General features: G+C 36.6%; 1 long non-coding RNA gene across 3 annotated transcripts in view; it reads right to left on the reverse strand.

The window, feature by feature from the left end:
• The window catches only part of LOC147573519 (uncharacterized), a 212,039-nt gene that overhangs the window by 21,164 nt on the left and 171,836 nt on the right, over positions 1–19,039 (reverse strand). For all 3 annotated transcript variants that reach the window (XR_015244845.1, XR_015244843.1, XR_015244844.1), the window contains one exon: positions 10,307–10,352. This is a non-coding gene — a long non-coding RNA (uncharacterized LOC147573519). The remainder of the gene's footprint in view (positions 1–10,306; positions 10,353–19,039) is intronic.

The raw sequence follows: 19,039 nt of genomic DNA on the forward strand, positions 1-19,039 counted from the left end.
AAAAAAATTTTTTTTTAAAAAAACAGAATGGGGGGAGTAAAACTTTAGTTCTTTTAGAATGGACTCAAACTTGGGGCGCCTGGGTGGCTCAGTCGGTTAAGTGTCCGACTTCAGCTCAGGTCATGATCTCGCGGTCCGCGAGTTCGAGCCCCACGTTGGGCTCTGGGCTGATGGCTCAGAGCCTGGAGCCTGTTTCCCATTCTGTGTCTCCCTCTCTCTCTGCCCCTCCCCCATTCATGCTCTGTCTCTCTCTGTCCCAAAAATAAATAAACGTTGAAAAAAAAAATTAAAAAAAAAAAAAGGATGCTGATTAACATTGTAAACATATGAATGTATGTATAAAACTCACTGGCAATAGTAAATATGCAACCAAAGGCAGATTCTCTAATATTTAATGGTGGTGTATAATTTACTTACAACTCCAGTTTAAAAGTTAAAAAACAGGGGTGCTTGGATGGTTCAGTTGGTTAAGCATCCTACTCTTGATCTTGGCTCAGGTCTTGACCTCAGGGTCGTGAGTTCAAGCCCCATGCTGGGCTCCATGCTGGGCATGAAGCCTACTTTTAAAAAATTAAAATTAAAAAGTAAAGTTAAAACACAGACTATTAAATATAGAGAACAAACCAGTGGTTGCTAGAGAGGAGGTGGGTGGGTGGATGGGTGAAATATGTGTAAGAGATTAAAAGTACACTTATTGTGATGAGTACTGAGTAATATATAGAATTGTTGAAGTGTTATATTTTACATCTGAAACTAATATAACACCATATGTTAATTACACTTGAATTTTTTTAAGCTAAAAAACAAATGTGTTAAAAGTAACCATAACTGCCATAATTTGTTATAGGACACAAAATAAATGTAAATTGTAACATCAATAACCTAAAATGTGAGAGGGGGAAGTAAATGTATGAAGTTTATGTATGCTATTGAAGTTAAGTTGTTATCAGTTAAAATAGGACATTATTGGATATCTTATGTAAGTTTCATGGTAAAAATTCTCAAAAGAAAAACCTACAGTAGATAAACAAAAGATTGTGATAAAGAAGCCAAAGCATACAGCTACAGGAAGCCACCAAATCACAAAACAAGACAGCAACATAAGCAAGAAACAATAAATCTACAAAACAGAAAAAAAAAAAAAACCAAAATGGCAAGAGTAAGGCTTTACTTATCAATAATGACTATGAATGTAAATGGATCAAATTCTCCAATCACAAGACATAGAAAGGCTGAATGTATATAAACACAAGATCTAACTATATGCTGCCTATAAGGGACTCTAGCTTTAATGGCACACAAAGATGGAAGCGTCTGGGTGGCTCAGTCAGTTGAGCGTCTGACTCTTAATTTCGGCTCAGGTAATGATCCCAAGGTTGTGGGATTGAGCCCTGTGTTGGGCTTCATGCTGAGCAAGGAGCCTACTTGAGATTCTCTCTCTCTCTCTCTCTCTCTCTCTCTCTCTCTCTCTCTCTCTCTCCCTTTGCCCCTCTCCCCCACTCATGTTCTTTCTCTCTAAAATAAAATTTAAAAAAAATTTTAATGCCACACAAAGACAGAGTGAAGAAACAGAAAAAGATATTTCATGCAAACAGTAACCAAAAGACAGCATACCAGACAAAATAAATTTTAATCTACAAATGGTCAAGAGAGACCAAGAAAATTATTATATAATGATAGGTCAATCCATCAAGACAATATAACAGTTGTAAATATTTATGTACCCAACATCAGAGCACCTAAATATACTAAAGCAAATATTAACATAACTAAAAAGAGAAAGAAACAGCAATATAATTATAGTTGTAGTCTTTAATAACCCACTCTCAAAATGAATAGGTCATCCATACAAATAATCAATAAGGAAACAGCAGATTTCAACAACACTATTGACCAAACAGACATACACAAAACATACCATCTGGCAACAACAGAATACATATAACTCTCAAGCGCACAAAGAACATTTTCTCAGCCAGGTCATATGTTAGGTCACAAAATAAGTCTTAGCAAATTTAAGAAGGCTGAAATCCTTCCAACTATCTTTTCCAACCACAACGTATGAAACTAGAAATCAGTAACTGGAGGAAAGTTAGAAAATTCACATACACATGGCAGTTAAACAACAGACTCCTGAACAACTAATGGATCAAACAAGAAATCAAAATGGAAATTTAAAAAATACCTTGAGATGACTGAAAATGGAAACACAACAAATCAAACTATGAGATTACAGCAGAAGCAGTTCTAACAGGGAAGTTTATAGTGATAAGTGCATACATCAAGAAAAAAAAAAATCTCAACCTGACTTTACACTTCAAGGAACTAGAAAAAGAACAAACTAAGCTCAAAATTAGCAGAAATAAAGAAATAATAAAGATTAGAACAGAAATAAATGAAATAAAGAATAGGAAAACACTAGAAAAGATTGACAAAACCAAGAGTTGTTTCTTGAAAAAATAAATAAAATTGACAAAACTTTAGCTAGACTAACCAAGGAAAAAAGAGAGAGCATTCAAATAAATAAAATTATAAATGAAAGAGGAGACATTGCAACTGATACCACAGAAATTAAAAGGGTCATAAGAGACTACTGTGAATGATTATATGCCAACAAACTGGACAACCCAGGAGGGATGGATAAGTTGCTAGAAACATATAACCTACCAAGACTGAATCATGAAGAAATAGAAAATCTGAACAAACCAATAATGACAAAGGATTAAATTAGTAGTCAAAAACCTCCCAACAAAGAACAGCCCAGAACCAAATGGTTTCACTGGTGAATTTTACCAAACACTTAAAAATTAACACCAATCCTTCTCAAACTCTTCCAAAAAAATCAAAGAGGAGAGAACACTCCAAAACTTACTTTAAGAGGCCAGCATTACCCTGATACCAAAGCCAGATAAGGACACTACAGAAAGAGAAAACTATAGGCCAATATCCCTGACAAATATAGATGCAAAAATTCTCAACAAAATCCTAGCAAGCTAGAATTCAATACCACATTGAATTCAACATCACATTCATACCCTGTGATTAAGTGAGATTTATCCCTGCTCTACAATAATGGCTTGTTCAACATATGCAAATCAACAATGTGATATATGACATTAATAGAGTGAGAGCCAAAAATCACATGATCATCTCAACAGAGATGCAGAAAAGGCATCTGACAAAATACAACATCCTTTTATAATAAGAACTCTCAACAAATTGAGTATAGAAGGAATGTATCTCAATATAAAAAAGGCCATGTATGACAAGTCCATGGCCAACACCATACTCAATGGTGAAAGACTGAAAACTTTTGCTCTAAAAATCAGGAACAAGACAAGGGTGCTCACCCTCACCATTCTTTTATTTTTAATGTTTATTTATTTTTTAGAGAGAGAGAGAGAGAGAGACAGAGACAGAGACAGAGTATGAGCAGGGGAAGGGGTAGAAAGAGGAAGACAGAGAATCGGAATCAGGCTCCAAGCGCTGAGCTGTCAGCACAGAGCTCAACATTGGGCTCAAACTCACAGACCATGAGATCATGACCTGACCCGAAGTCAGATACTTAACTGACTGAGCCACCCAGGAGCCCCTCACTCTCACCACTCTTATTCAGCATAATACTGGAATTCCTAGCTATAGCAATCTGGCAAGGAAAAGAAATAAAAGGCATCCAAATGAGAAAGAAAGAAAGAAAATTGTCTGTTTGCAGATGACATGATTTTGCATGCAGAAAACCCTAACCACTCCACACACAAAAAAAACCTGTTAGAACTAATCAATAAATTTAGTAAAGTTGCAGGATACAAAATCAACATACAAAAATCAGTAGCATTTCTATATACTAATAAATTATCTGAAAAATAAATAAAGAAAACTATCCCATTTATGATAACATCAAAAACAACAACACCAAAAATACTTAGGAATAAATTTAAGGAAGTGAAAGATATCTACACTGCAAACCATAATACATTGATAAAAGAAACTGAAGGAGATGTAAATGAATGGAAATATATTCTGTGTTTATGGACTGAAAGAATAAATATTGCTAACATGTCCATACTACCCATCTATAGATTCAGTGCAATTTCTATTAAGATTCCAACAGCATTTAAAAAAAATTTTTAATGTTTATTTATTTTTGAGAGAGAGAGAGAGAGAGAGAGAGCAGGGGAGGAGCAGAGAGAGGGAGACACAGAATCCAAAGCAGGTTCCAGGCTCTGAGCTGTAAGCACAGAACCCAATGTGGGGCTTGAACCCGCAAACCGTGAGATCATGACCTAAGCTGAAGCCGGATGCTTAATGGACTGAACCACCCAGGTGCCCCTCCAACAGCATTGCTTACAGAAATTAAAAAAAAAATCCCCAAACTTATTTGGAACTACAAAAGATCCCAAAGAGTCAAACCAATCCTGAGAAAGAAGAACAACTCTGGAGGTACCACAAGTCATGATTTGAAACTACATTACACAGCTATAGTCATCAAAAGTGTATGGTGCTGGCATAAACACAGACCCATAGACCAATGGAGCAGAATTGAGAGCCCATAAATAAACCCATGAATGTGTAGTCAGCTAATGTCAGACAAGGGAGCCAAGAATACTCAACAGGGAAAAGACAATCTATTCAATAAGTGGCACTGGAAAAACTAGACATTCACAGGCAAAAGGGGGAAAGTGGACCCTCACCTTGCACCATTCATAAAAATTAACCCAAAAGAGGGGCGCCTGGGTGGCTCAGTCGGTTGAGCGTCCGACTTTGGCTCAGGTCATGAGCTTGCAGTCCGTGGGTTCGAGCCCTGCATCAGGCTCTGTGCTGACAGCTCAGAGCCTGGAGCCTGTTTCGGATTCTGTGTCTCTCTCTTTCTCTGACCCTCCCCTGTTCATGCTCTCTCTGTCTCAAAAATAAATAAAATGTTAAAAAAAATTAAAAAAAAAATAACCCAAAATGGATGAAATACTTACACATAAGACCTGAAACCATAACATTCCTAGAAGAAAGCATAGGGGGAAACTCCTTGACATTGGTCTTGGCAAAGATTTTTTGGATATGACACCAAAAGCACAAGTAACAAAAACAAAAATAAACAAGTGGGGCGACGCCGAACTGAAAAGCTCCTGCACAGCAAAATAAATGATCAACAAAATGAGAAAGCAACCTACCAAACGAAAGAAAATATTTGCAAACCATATATCTGATAACAGGTTGATATACAAATATATAAGGAACTCATTCAACTCAATAGCAAAAAAAAAACCCCAAAACCAAAACAAAACAAAACAAAACAATCCAAGTTTTAAATGCAAAGAGGATCTAAATAAACATTTTCCCAAAGAAGACATATAGATGACCAACAGGTACCTTAGAAGATACTCAACATCACAAATCACCAGGGGCATACAAGTCAAAAGCACAGTGAAATATTGCCCCACACCTTACTAGCTGTTAAAAAAAAAAAAAAAAAGAAAGAAAGAAAAAGAAAAAAAGAAGGTAACAAGTGTTGGCAAGGATGTGGGAAAATGGCAACATTTGTGTACTGTTGGTGGAAATGTAAATTGGTGCAGTCTGTATGGAAAACAATATGGAGGTTCCTCAAAAAATTAAAGATTAAACTACTGTATGATCCAGCAATTCCACCTCTGGGTATATATCCAAAGGAAATGAAACACTGTCTCAAAAGCTACCCCCCCACCTACATAGCAGCATTATTTACAATAGCCAAGATATGGAAACAACCTAAGTGTCCGTCAATGGATGAATGGATAAAGAAAATATGGTATATATAATAAATTATTATCCAACCATAAAAAGGAAGGAAATCCTGCCATTTGCAACAACATAAATAGCCTTGAGGGCATTCTGCTAGGTGAAATAAATCAGACAGAGAAAGGTGAATACTGTATGATCTCACTTATATGTGTAATCTTAAATAAAACCAAACCCATCAAAAGAGAGAATAGATTGGTGGTTGCCAGAGGCAGGGGGTGGAGAGTGGGGAAAATGAGTGAAGGTCGTCAAAGGGTATAGACTTCCAATTATAAGATAAATAAATTCCTGGGGATGTAATACACAGCACAGCTACTACAATTAACAATACTGCATTGTATATTTGAAAGTTGCTAAGTTCTTAAAAGTTCTCGTCACAAGAAAAAAAAAGTTGTAGGGGCTCTGGGTTGGCTCGATCAGATCAGACTCTTGATCTCAGCTCAGGTCTTGATCTTAGGGTCCTGAGTTCAAGCCCTATGGTGGGCTCCATGCTCCTGGGTGTGAAGCCTACTTAAAAAAATTGTAACCATATGAGGTGATAGATGTTAACTAAATTTAGTGTGAGAAGCCTTTTCCAATATATACAAATATGAAATCATTGCAATTTTATATGTCAATTATATCTTTAAAAAACTGGAAAAAATGTTCAAAATTCTTTAGCCATCATCAACTGCATCATGAAAGGTATGTTCCACTGATCTGTAACAGTCAAAGCCAACTACAGTGGCTGAAATCCAGGGGCACTGGCATCTGCTCTATACTATGGCTATCCGACCCAAGACTCAGGTCAGCAGGGCCTCATCTCCGTGCAAACATTTTAAACTTTTACTGTCTTTACTGCTTCTCTGACTTTCCACATATTCCTTCTTCCCGTTATATAAACACTATACGCCTATTCCACATCTCCGCTTGCATGTCTAAAATCCAGTCAAAATTAACACATCCAAAGCTAACTCCTGAAATTCTTTCCCTAACCTGTCCTGCCCACGATATTCCCCATCTCAGTTCAACACAGCTCTATTAGTTCTGGCGCTCAAGTGAGAAAGCTTGGAATCACTCTTCATTCTTCTCAAACTCCACAACCAGTTCAGTTCATCAACACATTGTCAGCTCAGTCTTCAAAATACATTCAGAGTCCAACCACCTCTCTCTCTCCCTCTACCGCTGTCTCCTGGTGCAGACAGTCATCTACTCTCCCAGGATTATTGCAATGGCCCTAATCAGACTTCTGCCTGGGACTCGATGGTTATTGTCAATGCAGCTTGACTGGATTTGTGATCAATTAAGTCAGATCGTAATCCTTCCACTGGTCAAACTGTAGTGGTTCCCCATCTCAACCAGAGTAAAATCTGTTTATGTTGAAGTCTCAGATTTATACATTTGTTATACTGTTGTTGCGTTTAGTTCCCTGCTGTGGTTTTTGGGGAGACGACAGTGGCCTGTTAGCGGTAGAAATGGAGGGGACTTGGTAGATAAGAACTTGGTGGATAAAACAGGGAAAGGGGAAAAACATATGCAGTCAAATCCAAGAAAAATGTTTCAGTGTAATAATTCTACCACTCTTCGCTTAGAAAGGCCTCCCTTCTCCAGAGATTTGATGAATATTCAGTTGAGATTTTCATTTGCTTCTGTCTTATAGGGTGAACATTTTTTGTCTGCTGCTACTATCTCTGATATGCAAAGATCTTATCAACTCTTTGCTTCCACTGAGCCAAAAAATCTTTAGAGAAAAGAGGTAGAGCAGGAATGGGGGATGTCATTTCCCTCAGCTGGTTAAGCATCCAGCTCCTGGTTTTGGCTCAGGCCATTATCTCACGATATGTCATGATCTCCGCACTGTCCGCGACAAGCCTGCTTAGGATTCTCTCTTTCTCTCCCTCTCTCTCTGCCCCTCCCCTGCTAGTGCGTGCGCTCTCCCTCTCTCACTCAAAAATAAATAAACTTAAAAAGAAAGAAAATCTTAACATTATGCCATATTTGTTTCAAGTTCTTTGTCTTTTGTTTTTGTTGTGTAGGAAATAAAACATTGTCACCAGAGGTGAAGTCTCCATTTTCTTTCTCCATCCCCAACCTCCGCTTTTTCCCTTAGAGATAACTGCAAGTTGGTGTGAATCCTTTCTGCTCTTTCTGTTGTTACATCTTTACAACTTCTGTATATATCTTTAAGAAATTTAGAGTACTATTTTCCTTACTTTTTTTTTTAAGTTTATTTATTATTTTGATGGGGGGGGCGGGGTGTGTGTGTGTGTGCAGGTGAGGGGCAGAGAGAAAGGGAGAAAGAATCCCAAGCAGGTTTTGAGCTGTCAGCATGGGGCCTGATGCGGGGCTTGATCCCACCAACTGCAAGATCATGACCTGAGTCGAAATGAAGAGCCAGATGCTTTACTGGATGCCTCTATTTTCCTTGCTTTTAAACTTTGCATTTTGTCATACTGTACACATTGCCATTCAACATGTTCCTCTCCTCATTAATACAGTCTCAAAATGTATCCATGTTGATGTACACAGACACAGTTCAATCAATAATTTTAACTGCTTTGTACTAATCTAGTATATAAAATATCTGTTTTTTAAAAAAATTTTATTAGTTTATGTTTAAAGAAAAAAATTTTAACGTTTATTTTTAAGAGAGAGAGAGAGACAGAGGGTGAGCAGGGAAGGGGCAGAGAGAGAGAGGGAGACACAGGATCTGAAGCAGGCTCCAGGCTCTGAGCTGTCAGCACAGAACCTGATGCAGGGCTCGAACCCACTGGCCGTGAGATCATGACCTGAGCCAAAGTTGGATGTTTAACCAACTGAGCCACCCAGGCACCCTAGTTTGTTTATGTTTTGAGAGAGAGAGAGAGAGAGAGAGAGAGCAGAGGAGGAGCAGAGAGAGAGGGAGAGAGAGAGAATCCCAAGCAGGCTCCACACTGTTAGCACAGAGCCTGATGTGGAGCTCAAACTCATGAACCGTAAGATCATGACCTAAGCTGAAATCAAGAGTCGGACACTTAACTGACTGAGCCACCCAGGCACCCCTAAAATATATATTTTAAACCCATTTTCCTATTGATGGGCACATATGTTATTTCCCATTTTTTATCACCACTAATGGTACACAACAAAGCCCCTGATATAAGTCTCCTTATGCACTGTTTAATACCTCAAGGGTTTATAACTAGTTTTGGGATGGTTGAATCAAAAGGAGTATTATTCAATTTTCAATAGATATTGACATCTAAAGTACAGCGGCTTTAGATGGTTTAAAGAACAATGGGCCATTCTCATTTGTAGTCTGGTTTTTGGGGTGACTTCCTGTCTCTCCAATATGTTTCAAACACTTGACAGATTTTTTTTTTTATACTATGATGGACATGAAACATTTCACTGCTTTAGTTTTGAATTCCCTGATTATTGGTGAGGTAAGCATCTTTTCAATGCTTATCAGTCACGAAAGCATCCTCTTCGGGATCATTGTATCTTTTGCTATTTTTTTCTTGTTGGGTTTATTTTTTAAAAAATTTATTCTGGATACAAATCTTTGGCCAGTTATGAAGGTTTAAAAATAATTTTTGAAATGGGCTTGAATTTTAACCTTAGTTTTGTCAACTTTTGTTCTTATAAACTTTGTATTTTCTTTTTATTTAATTCAGCAATTATTTCCCTTAGGTATGCTTTCTGGGTACTTCTGTCTTAAGCATATCAGGATAAAGTCCTTGATTTTCTACTAAAAGTCATAAAGCTTTACTTTTCTTATTTTGGCCTTTAATTCATGTTGAATATACTATTGTGTATGAAGTAGAGATTTACTTTTCTTTTTTTCAAGAAAAGTCCATTTTGAAGGAAAAGAATAAAGCAAAACACTTCCGTTTCAAGTAATGGTAGACTAGTTCCCACTAACCCTACCGCAAAAGAAATGGGAGAATCTAGAAAAGTAAAATAAAATCTGCTAGCAAGCACCAAAGAGCTTCACCATGATAATAATGAATTGCCAGGCCAGGATCTAGGAAAGGATGAAGACCCTGGGAGTAAAGCATGGCATTTGGGGCCACTTTCCTCCAGGAGACATTTGCCAGTTCTGAGGTGGGAAAACTGAGAAGCCAAGAGATTAGGCTATCATTTTGACAGGTTTGAGGGTGAGAGGGATTGATGTCCAGGCCTGGCAAGCACATAGAAGACTAGTGAGCCTCCAACAATTTGGTTTTACACCACAAAAGTCTCTGTTCCGGGTGTAAGTACGAGCCGTAGGTAGAGTCCAGCAAGGACTTCTATTCAGCTATACATCCTCTCAATCCCTGAAATTTTATTAAAGTGGTCCTGAATGGCTAGTATCCCCAGCTATCTGGCAGAAGTAAAAAACTAATCTACTCTGGAGTAAACTAACATGATCCTAGTCCTCAAAACTTTCTACAAACAATATTGCACATACAATGTCCAAAACACAATAAAAATAACCAGACCATAAAAAAACTAAGACAATGAAAATTAATAGAAATAATAATAGAAACAGACACAGAAGCTCCAGACACCAAAGCTCCAAAATAACTATACTTACTATGTTCAAGCAGGTGAAGATAAGATTTGAGAATGTCAGCAGTGACCTAGAAACAAAATAAAAAGGAAATTTAAGGGTTGCCTGGGTGACTCAGTCGGTTAAGTGTCTGACTTCCACTCAGGTTATGATCTTGAGGTTCATGAGTTCGAGCCACGCGTCAGGCTCTGTGCTGATAGGTCAGAGCCTGGAGCCTGCTTCAGATTCTGTGTCTCCCTCTCTCTCTGCCCCTCCCCTGCTCTCTCTCTCTCTCTCTCTCTCTCTCTCAAAACTAAATAAACATTAAAAAAAACTTTAAGGAAATACATGAGTTGAAAAATAAAATAATCTGAATTAAGAACTCAGTAGATGGATTATTCAGCAGTCTATGCACAGATAAAGAAAGAATTAATGAACTGGCAGATAAAGCAGAAGAAAATATTCATACTTAAGCAGGAAAGATAGCAGTTTGGAAAAATTTGAAGAGAAGGTAAAAAACATAGAAGACACAGAAAGGAGATCTAACATACCAGTAATTGAAATCCAAGAATAAGAGAGAATGGTAACAGTGACTAAGAATTTATCAAAAAAATTTAAAAACATCAATCCATCAACTCAAGAAGGCATAAGAATACCAAAAAAGATAAATACAAAGAAATCAATACCAGGGGCACCTGGGTAGCTCAGTTGGTTGGACATCTTGATTTTGGCTCAGGTCATGACCCCAGGGTTATGGGATCAAGCCCCACATCAGGCTCTGTGCTGAGTGTGGAGCCTGCTTAAGATTCTCTCTCTTTCTCTCTCTCTCTCTCTCTCTCTCTCTCCCTCTACCCCTCTCCCCCACTCATGGTCTCTCTCCTTCTAAAAACAATTAATTAATTAATTAATTAATTAATTAAAAAAGAAGTCCAAACCTAAACCCATCATAATAAAACTACTAAACCAAAGACAAAGAAAAAATTTTTAAACTAGGCAAAGAAAAGACAGATTGCTTTAAAGAAGCAATGGTTAGACTGATAGATGACTTCTCAACAAAAACAATGAAGCCAAAAGACAGTGAAATAATATCTTTAAAATTCTAGAAGAAAATGACTATCAGGCTAGAAGTCTATATTCAGCAAACTGATCTTCAAAAATAAAGGTGAAATGGAACAGTCTCATACAAACAAAAAGAATTGAATATCAGCAGAGTTACACTAAAGGATATATTAAAGAATATTTTTGAGACAAAAGGAAAATAGTCCCAAATGGAGGTCTGAAGGTACAGAAAGGAAGAAAAAGCAATATACATGTGGTTAAATAAAAATGAATATTGGCTGTATTAAACATAATAATAATAAATAATAATAATAATAATGTATTATGGGAATTGTATTTTATAGAGAGAGAATTACAATGTTAGGCAACAGTGGCCTTTAAGCCAGTAAAAAGAGTTAAAGAGTTCTATGATTTTTGTATTTTTCTGGGAGGAGATAAAGGTACTAATTAAATGATTACCTATATATATTATAGAATTATATAAATTATATAAAATATATATATACCTATATATATTATAGAATTATATAAATCAAGCATACATATTATAAGTAAACATGTATATATTTGCCGTAAATAGCAAAAGATAAAGCACTTTAAAATTGTTTAAAGGAGTGTATAACATTTAGGCTAATTGAGGAAGAAATGGAATCATAGAAAACACTTGATTAATCCGCAACAAAGCCCGAAATGAGAGAAGTGAAATACAGACCATGCAGGAGACATACAAAGTATTGAGTAAGGTGGTAGACTTAAGCCCTGATGCATCAGTAATGGAAATAATATAAATAGATTAAGTTCTCCAACATTTAAAAGACAGAAGGCACCTGGGTGGCTCAGTCAGTTAAGCATCCCAACTTCTGTTCAGGTCATGATCTCATGGTTCGTGAGTTCGAGCCCCACATCAGGCTCTCTGCTGTCAGCCCAGAGCCCACTTTGGATCCTCTGTCTCCTTCTCTCTCTGCCCCTCCTCCTTGTTTGCTCTCTCTCTCTCTCAAAAATAAATAAACATTTTTTAAAAAGACAATTGAAAGACAAAGAGTTAAAAGACAAAGCAGTTGGGGCACCTGAGTGGCTCAGTTGGTTAAGTATCCAACTCTTAATTTCAGCTCAGGTCATGGTCTTGCCATTGTGAGGTCAAGCCCCACGTCAAGCTCCATGCTGAGCATGGAGCCTGCTTGGTATTCTCTCTCTCTCCCTCTCTCTCTCTGCCCCTCCTGGGTTCATGTGTGCGTGCTCTCTCACTCTCTCTTTCTCAAACAAACATTTTTTAGAAAAAGACAAAGAAGCGCTGAATTTTTTTAAACCAACTGTATGTTATTTACAAGAGTTACGTCTAAAATGTAAGGAGACAAGAAAGTTGAAAATAAAAGGATGGAAAAAGATATACCCTACAAATATTAACCAAAAGAAAGATGTATGGCTATGTTAATATTAGTAGATCAACAAAGGATACATTAAGGCAAAAAGCATTACCATAGATAAATATGAAAAATTCATGATGATACAGAGTTCAATTAATGGGGCAGAGGAAATAATTCTAAATTTGCATGAAACTAATAATAGACTCAGAATATAGAACACAGACTTTGAAGGGACTCTAAGGGGAAATAGACAAATTGACAATCATGATAGATTTTAACACACTTATAAGTGTCAGAAAAGGCAGACAAAAAATAATCAGTGAATGTACAGATTTGAACCACACAATAACAACCCTTTCTTAAGGAAAGGGTATAGAACACTGCATTCAACTAAAGAATACATTTAAAGCAAGTGTCAACTGATATCATTTGATGTCTGAAATCATAGAAGATGTTTTCTAATCATAATGTAATCAGGCTAAAAAGCAGTAAGAATAAAACTAGAAAATTCCTATATGTTTGAAAATTAATAACCTAGGAGTCATAGAATGAACTACAATGCAAATTACAGAATAATTTGATTAATGAATGAAAACACTACACACCAATGTAATTAGGTATACCTCAAACTATATTTAAAGGAAATTTTTGCTTTAAATGCATATTTTAAAGAAAAAGAAAGCCGAAAAAAATCAATGAACCAAGCATCCACCTCAGGAAGTTAGAAAAAATTAAATCAAAGGAAAGTAGAAAGAAAGAAACAATTTAAGAGTAGAAATTAATGAAATACGGAATCAGAATACAGTAAAGAAAATCAACAAAGGCAAAAGTTATTCTTTGAAAAGGCTAATAAAATAAACTCCTAACAAGATAAAAAGGAAGAAAGTTACAAATAAGTGCTTTCAAGAATGAACAAGGGGATGTTACCATAGATCTTAGAGATATGTATAGAGAGAATATTAGCATGACATGAATAATTAAATTTCTAAAAATGTAGGGATTTTTCCTGTTATCTTTTCAAAAACTCATGTCTAGCTTAATTGTAATGTTGAAAGAAAACAGATGCTATATGAAATCAATCCTTTGAGGGGCGCCTGGGTGGCTTAGTTAGTTAAGTATCCGACATCAGCTCAGGGCATGATCTTGCAGGTTCGAGCCCTACATGGGGCTCTGTGCTAACAGCTCGGAGACTGGAGCCTGCTTCAGGTTCTGCCTCCCTCTCTCTCACACCCCATCCCCCCGCCCCAGCTCACACTCTCTCTCTCTCTCTCTCTCTCTCTCTCAAAAATAAATAAACATTTAAAAAATTTTTTTAAATCAATTCTTTGAAATTTATGGCTCAGTATATGGTTAATTTTTAAAAATATTCTAAGTATGCTTGAAAAGAATGTTTATTCTGCAGCTGTTGAGTATAGGGTTTTTATAAGACAAATTAAATCAAGTGTATCAACAGTCCTATTGTTATATCTTTCTTGGTTTTTTATGCTTGTTCTGTTACATAGATACTAAGAGATATCCTAATATCTCCCACTATGGATGAGGATTTATGCATTTCTATTTTTGTCTATTGACAAGTCAACCTTCAGTCCAACTGTCACCCCTTTGAAAGTAATCTTTATTGTCTTCTACAGCTGCTTTTTAGATCTCTTTGCCTTTAGTTTTCAACAGTTTTTTAACATATATATTAACAGAATATATAATATATATTAACTTATTATCTATTTGAGGGTGTATATATTAACATATCATATGCATATATATTTGAGGGTGTGATTTTCTTTGTATTTACCCTACTTGAAGGTTTTAGTCTTCATGAATCTACAGCTTGATGTCTTTTAACAAATTCTTAGCTATTATTATATCTTCAAGTAATTACATATATGTTGAACTTTGTCACTATATCTTACCCTTTCTACTGCATTCCCTCTTTTTTCTGCAGTTCACTGTAGACATTTTCTTCCAACTTATCTTCTAGCATCTTACTAATGTTGCTAGATGCAACACTGGCATCATCTGGGGGCTTGTTTGAAATGCAGAATCTCAGCCCCAACAAAGCCTACTGAACCATCGATAAAGGAGCATTGAAATCTCCACCCATTATTGTAGATTTGTCTATTTATTCTTGGCAGTTCTATAAGCTTTTGCTTCATATATTTTGAATCTTTGTTATTGGGTGAATAAACGTTTAGAATACTTATTTCATAATGATAATCCCTGTTATTATATTTTACTGTGAAATCTATTTTGTCTGGTATTAATATAGCCACCCCAAATTTCTTTCAGTTAGTGTTAGCATGGCATATGTTTTTTCATTCTTTTACTTTTAACCCATTTGTGTCTTTACATTTGAAGTGTGCTTCCAATAAACAACATATAGTCGAGTCTTGCTTTCTTATCCATTCTGAAACTATCTTCTCATTGAGGTGTTTAGACCATTTACATTTAATGTGATTGTTGATATGGTTGCATTTAAGTCTATTTATTATCTTGCTACTTGTTTTCTATTTTTTCCTTCTGTCCTTTCTTCCCTTTTCCTCTTTTTCTGTCTTCCTTTGAATTGAAAGCTTTTTATGATTCCATTTTGTCTCCTTTGTGAGCTTATTAGACATAATTCTTCATATTGTTAGTGTTTGCTCTAGAGTTTATAATACATATTTAATTTATCACAATCTGCCTTATAATGCTATTGTACCACTTCATATATAGTATAAGAATCTTACAATAGTATACTCCCATTTCTCCTTTCAAGATCTTTATGATGTTGTCATACATTTAATATAAATGTACATTACTCTATAATCTTTGCTTGTCTGATTCTGCTTGTATTGTTTCTGCTGGGTTTTTTTATGATGGCTTCTCTCTCTCTCTCTCTCTCTCTCTCTCTCTCTCCCTTTCTCTCTCTCTCTCAATATACTTTGTGTATGTTTTTGTTTATTTAATTATACTGTGTGCTCATATTTTTTTTAGTACTTCACCTAGGTAAATTCTTTGAGCTCATAAAGAAGGTAGGTTCCTCCAGAGAGGATTTTCAATTGTTTCTGAGGCAGAATGGAAACATTTTATACTAAAACTTCAGATTGAGATTTTTTTTTTCAGACTGTATAAATAGTATGAATTTTGGTAACAAACTTGTATGAGGACTTTATTGTGATTACATTCAGGAGAGACTGCTTCTCATCCTATCTTAGCACTATATTTCCAGATTGGTAATTTTCTGTGAAATTCCCTGAGGGTAGTAGACCACCCTGCTTTCTTTCTGGTTTGTCCTTACTTTAAGGGTGTAATTTCTGGCATCTCAGTTATATGATGTAGGTCTCCTATTAGACTCCATATTTTAGATCGGCCCCAAGCTGTGTCCTGAACTCCATAGCCAAAAAGGAAATAAAAATCAAACTTTAAGTTCATCTTCTTTAGCAAATGCCCCGAAGATAAAGAGGAAACATCTATGCTTCTCTTTCTGAGCTCCTTTATTTACCTGGTTTTTGGTTTCTTACTTTCTTGCCAGCTCATTGATTCATTTAATAATTTATTTAAAAGCTGCTTTCATCTGGCACTTTTAGTTGCTTTCAATGGGAAGGTTGGCCAGAGTATCTCATCCATTGCACTGTCTATAACGGACATGCTCTAGAGTGATGTTTCTGAAACACCAACTAGATCATTTTACTTTACTGTTTAAACATCTTCAGTGGTTTCAATGTTTTCACAATAACATGGAAACTCCTTAGCTCGCTACCCAAAGATTTTCTGATCTGGCCTCTGATCACCTCTCTAACCTTACCACCTGCACAGCATTCTCACATCTCTCTGTCTTTTGTGTGTAATCTCTTCTCCCAGCTTAGCCACTGCAGAAAACCACCAAAAACTCAGTCCAGGTACACGCTCTCTTGATCTGTTCACAAACACTACACTGCTTACCCTCATTGCAATGTAAATCATCTGTTGCTAGATTAATCCCTACAGAAACCACAGGATATAATTTTCCAGCACAGGCGATGGCCCATAAGAGGTATTCAACAAGTATTTCTCAAGTGATTAAGTGAACAAACCATTATTGCTATGGTCCTGAGGTTACTGAGTATTAGAATGGACTAAGATTTCATAAAAGACAGGGGATATGAGTCAGAATACTTCATAAAATTTAAACTTAGAAAAGATCTAGATAACCTTAATCTGATACTAATTTCCCAAAAAGTTCAAAGTCTTAAAATTTCTCACAAGTCATATGTTCTGAACCTTTTCTTCAGAAAAACCCCAGGCAGTTAAATTAGAGCATTGTCTTCACAGGTTTGCATCTTCCTAACAAAATTCTGAGCAGCATTGGATGTTCATTTCTTGCTTGGAAAAACAACACAAGCCAGATCAGGTCTCAAAGAACAGAGCAAAATGAAGTGATGTTGGGGGATGGGGTGGAATTGGGGAAGTAGGAGGAGATTCGGCCTTTTTTTATAAACATGATGATTGATTTGTACTAGAGTTGACCTGAATATAATCTAGTCAGTAGCATTAATCTTTACTAATACTGGCTATAGAGAACTGTCCTTACATTTCCTCTTTCCTTCCAGAACTGTCTCCAACTGCATTTTCATCCTCTGGGATAACCCAAAAAAACCAAAAAGTGCCATCTGAAATATAAAACCAAGAAACACAAAAATTCCAACTGGAATAAGAAATCAGATGCAAAGACATTAATTTTCACTGTTATTGTTCCAGCTGTTATACTGTTAATTGATACAACCTATTTATTCATAAATAAATGTATTCATAGCAAAAATATGGATAATCAAACCTGATGTAACCGTCTGTCTAAAGATTCAAATTTCTTCAAACTTAGAAAATTCTTAACTGCAATTATTAGTCAGTGCTGGAAAAGAATCTTCCCTAACTTACAGTACTTTCTGCAGTTTGGTGAAGGTAAAATTTCTTAATTTGGTAATTTGGGTGGATTAGTACCTTTTCATGCTCTACAGTTAAAGGGTTAACATTAATTAAGGATGCATGATTTCAATTATTATGCCAATATATTTATTAGGTAGCTACAAAAATGCCCCAAAAAAGCTCCATACATTTGATGTAATTAAAATTTTGTATATTTAAATTTATGGTTTCTATATTGCTACTCACTAAAAACCAAGAGCAAAGAAAACAACCTCAATACCCAAGAGGTGAACATGATAAAATGGTGTGTTCAAAGCTAAATGATGCTGAATCACAGCTATGCACTCTGTAGGCCAATCTCCTTGAGACATCTGGCAGTTCAATTTTGGCCACTTGCCAAGGCTATCTTTAAATAGGGGGTGCTTTAAAATGGAATTCTGGGGGTGCCTGAGTGGCTCAGTGGGTTAAGTGTCCGACTTCAGCTCAGGTCATGATCTCACAGTTCGTGAGTTAGAGTCCCAGGTCAGGCTCTGTGCTGACAGCTCAGAGCCTGGAGCCTGCTTTGGATTCTGTGTCTCTCTCTCTCTCTTTGTTCATCCCCAGCTCATGCACTGTCTCTCTCTCTAAAAATAAACATTTGTATGAAAAAAAAAATGGAATTCTGCATCACAAGTGGCTGCCCACATCCCAGCCAATACCTCATGCTTTTCAGGGGACATGTGATCCATGAAAACAAGGATATGACAATTGTTCCCCGGGGGGGCATCCTAAGATACTCAGAGAGGCTGGGCTCCCTGCTCCTGGCAAGGCTCACACCCCAGGTTGTCCCTCTGCAGCCTGTAGCAATAAAACTTTACTACACCTATGTTCCCAGTGAAATATCAGCATAAGTCTTGTTTTCTCTCTTGCATATCTAGAAACTACGGAGACCCACAACACAATACAGGCAACCAAACTTAACTTCTATTAAGTTATTTTAGTATAACTGATCCATTGACACTTTGAGCATGATGTTAATCTTTCTGCGTCATAGTTTCCTCATCTGCAAAATTGAAAGCAGCCCACTGGCCCCACAGAGTTGTTGTAAGGAACATTCATGAAAAAGCTATGCAGCTCACAGTTCCCCTATCGATATGGCAGATCTTGGGGACAGGGACTCCCATTGTGCCTGACACTTGTGAAAGCTGATAGATATATGAAATAAATGTTAGGTAAATGCTCTAGTTATCTTTTTCTGCCTAACAAATTACCAAAAGCTTAGGAACTTAAAAACAACAAAAATGGGGGCACCTGGGTGGCTCAGTAGGTTAAGTGTCCAACTCCAGCTCAGGTCATGATCTCATGGTTTGTGGGTTCAAGCTCTGTGTCGTGCTCTGTGCTGACAGCTCAGAGCTTGGACCCTGCTTCAGATTCTCTGTCTCTGTCTCTCTCTCTGTCTCTCTCTTCCTCTCCCCTGTTTGTACTCTCTCTCTCTCTCTCT

Source organism: Puma concolor, chromosome E2 (assembly GCF_028749965.1).
Source record: "Puma concolor isolate L17-30 chromosome E2, mPumCon1.1.hap2, whole genome shotgun sequence".
Taxonomy (NCBI): domain Eukaryota; kingdom Metazoa; phylum Chordata; class Mammalia; order Carnivora; family Felidae; genus Puma; species Puma concolor.